This window comes from Brassica oleracea, unplaced genomic scaffold, assembly GCF_000695525.1.
Source record: "Brassica oleracea var. oleracea cultivar TO1000 unplaced genomic scaffold, BOL UnpScaffold01557, whole genome shotgun sequence".
In the NCBI taxonomy this organism is placed as follows: domain Eukaryota; kingdom Viridiplantae; phylum Streptophyta; class Magnoliopsida; order Brassicales; family Brassicaceae; genus Brassica; species Brassica oleracea.
Genome location: NW_013618091.1, coordinates 4,449 through 8,039, shown reverse-complemented (window position 1 = coordinate 8,039; position 3,591 = coordinate 4,449). Strand labels below are relative to the sequence as shown.

At 32.9% G+C, this 3,591-nt stretch overlaps 1 long non-coding RNA gene across 1 annotated transcript; it reads left to right on the top strand.

The window, feature by feature from the left end:
- On the top strand, positions 1-1,508 carry LOC106321404. Its single transcript, XR_001266065.1, has 4 exons — positions 1-20; positions 117-233; positions 332-511; positions 1,276-1,508. It is a non-coding gene; the product is annotated as an uncharacterized LOC106321404 (long non-coding RNA).
- The last annotated feature ends 2,083 nt before the right edge of the window (positions 1,509-3,591 follow it).

Below are 3,591 nucleotides of genomic sequence, written 5' to 3'. Positions count from 1 at the left end.
ATTCTTATTAATGGAAATCAGTAAGTAAACTTTTCTTTTTCGTTCTTTCCGTGCACATGGAATTTACATTTGCTCAATTTTTTTTAATTTTGCTTATGTGTTTTTGACGACTGAAGATCAGAATCCGATTTCAAGTTATGGATCTGAAGATTAATCAAGCGCTGGCGATTGAATTTTTTTTTCATACCAACATAAATTCACAATTGAAGGCTTGGTGAAGATTACGACCGCAGGTTAGCGTTTTGCATTTCATCCTTCTAAAAGTTTTTTGTTTCCGCATACGTTTCTATCGTTCGCTGATTTGGATTGGGTTGGTGATTTACATGTGAAGTTGTGGCTGATGACAAGTCGAAAACCAGAAGAAGCGGTCTAAGTCTCATTTTACGAAGCTTCTTTCCGGTATCCACATGTGTGTCACTGGTTTCATATGTTGTTTGCGTGTTTCAAACGGGTGTGGCGTGTTGTCCTGTAAATTAAGCTTCTATGGAGCGAAATTTGTGAACTAATGAAGGTAAGACCAAACAACTCTCTCTCCCTCTAACTCTTACAAGGTGATGTTAGAATAATGTCGTTGTCTGGTGAAACTCCAGATTATGTTATGTATAGAAGATAATGATTCCACGTTCTTTATAGGTGTGTGTCAGATACGTAATTCTTTAGTATCCAAAGAAAACAGGTTACTTAAGAATCAGCGGTATCAGCTTCTAAATCTTTTCTTTCTCTTATTTATATTATGAGATTAGTTTTTAACTTTATATCGACATGTTTGACAAAAAAAAAACTTTATATTGACACAAAAAAAAAACAAAAAGAGTCAATATGCAGAGGAAAGAAAGGCGGAACAGAACTGAGGATTTTACATAGATCCACTTATTACTCTGTTCTTCTTATTCTTCTCCTGGTTTTTTCACATACTTAAAAATTATTGGCTTATCTTTTTAATGGGGTTCAAGTATATTCACGGCTAAATGATCCGAGTTTTTATTTTATTCAAGATCTTCTGACCTTTCACGTTTACAAAAAAAAATTTCAAGAATCTACAACCAATTATTCTTCACTTATGTGTACATAAGCTCTAACAGTTGACTTCTCCGAAACATTTTTTAAAAAAGGGTAAAAGACAATCTCTTGCATTTTATATATGATTTCAGACAAGATCGTATATATATATTTGGTGTGGTAGTCTTATCATTGTTCTTTATATATGTCTTGATTGTTTCAACATATTCCTCAAAAAGATTTTTATTTCTCTGAACTATTTTCTGGTGTATGTAGTAGAAACTCTCCCCAAAGCAAAACAGGTGGTTGCATTTATTCACAGAGAAAACTCAGCAACAAGCTTCATCAGATTTGGGCCATTTGGCAGACCTGGAAAATGCCTCTCGGCTTACGACGCCCGATAAATAATCTTAATGTAGGAAACTTCAACAAAAGATCGAAGGATCTGTGCAAAAGAAAAAGGATTGAAGTGTAGTCTAAAAAAAGGATTGAAGGATATGTAAAGATTACGCAGGTATCTATATGTATATAAATAAAAATGTATATAAAAATGTTTCTCTCCCTCCTATTGCGCCACGTCAGATTCCACGTAGGAAAGTCGTTTTATGGCGTTGCGACACGTGTCCAGAGGAAGAAACCGCTGCGTTTCATTAAACGTCCGTATAATTTTTAGATCTTAATGGGCTTTACCTTGAATTTGAAAGTGGGCTCCGTGAAACGATTATACAAGATACAAATTTGATAATCAACTCCGCATAACAGCTGTCGTCTCTCCTTCCACCGCCTTAGCTTGGCCGAGCAATTGCTATCAGTAATGCATGTCAATGATTTCACCCCACTTATGTGCTATTAAAGTTAGATTTTTTTGGCTTCCCTTTCAAGCTAAGTTGTTATATATACTGGCCCTCTTCTCTTCTGCGGATGAAACTCCAAAGTTTTTTCTGCATCTATTTATCACACGATCTCTCTCTGTCTCTTTTTAATTATGGTGGTTTACAAGAGACTATGGCTGAGAGCTATAACCATGGCCTCCATCAAATCTGACTCCATCAGACAGATCTACCGAGCATCTCACGGTTTCAGTGACTATTGCTTGGCTCAACAACGGCGGCAGTGAAGATGGTGATTCTTGCTTGGCTCGATGGCGGCGGTGGAGCGTGTTGAATCGAGAGTGGATATGGCTGGATGACAGGTTCGCTTGAAGCTCCGACGGTGCCGGTGCGATGACAAAACTCGACCTCGACGGAACACCTAAATCACCGATGGAAACTCGCCGGAGATGAAAACTCGGAGACGTCGCCGGAATAATATATATATGCATCTGAATAATATATGTATATATTTTATACTTTCTATTTTACTTCAATTTTTATAGTCTAAAAATTGATATTTTAATCTTATTTAGTATGACAATAAAGCTAAAAATAAATATAAGGCCCAAATGTCGATTCATTTATAAGTATTTTCCAACAAATTACATACATCAGATTTATATAAAACATAAAATAAATAGTAAAATGGTATAACATTAAAAATCTGTCATTAAATAAATACTTTACTTTGTTATTTTTACCGATCAAAATATGCTTCATTTTATTAACAATAATTGTTTTGTGATTTTATATTTTATAAAAATAGAAAAGAAAAACAAATTATCTGTCATGCAGTTTACTTAATTCCACTTAATTGCAACAGTTTTGAAGTGTAAGCTCCTAAAGTTCTATAATAACAGAATTTTACATATATAATGTTATATACTAATTAGAAGAATATAATTACTAAAATATATTTTATAAGTTCTATTGTTATTATATTCTAATTTTTCTAAAATTTAATTCTAATAATTTTAGTAATATATATTATTTCTTTTTAAAATATCAAAGAATCCACGCCGTGCGAAGCAGTTAAAAGTATTTCTTGACTTAAATTTCTGTGTTTTTTCTTTAGCTTAATACATGTCTATTTTTTTAATTGGGCATGTACTGCAAAAAAAAAAAAAAAATTGAGTTGTATCTCTATCGAGGCAAGGAGATGCATGTTTTTATCTCTAATCACCAATCTTTGGTTTATGTAACATAGCTAACAATAATGTTTATGAATCATGAATATGAGAAAGGCTTAGCATTCCCTCCAAAAATAGTAATAAATTAAGTTTTTTTTAACTCTGATTCTCTTAAATGATATTGACTCTGAGAATTTGTCTGTGAAGCGGTTGAATCAACCTTGCTTACGACTGGAACCGTACTAAAGTAGATAAAAACATGATAGAAGCTAAGCCATAATATGGAGAATGTATGGTGACTATGACTCAACTTACTTCTTTACAAACTGACAGCTCAATACGTTTGTATCTATAAGTTGGTTAAATATCAACAAGACAAAAAATATTTCCTTCTGATTAACTTTTGTCTAGAGAGCTTGATTGTGTGTTCTTAAGATAACTCTTATGAAAATGAACAAAATACAAGTCTTTTGTATTTAATTTATTCTAAATTCTAAAGCACAAGTAGGACTCAAAAACTAAGACCCACCTAACACAATACAAATCTACATAAAATACAATTGTTGTCATGACTCTATGTTTTACTACGC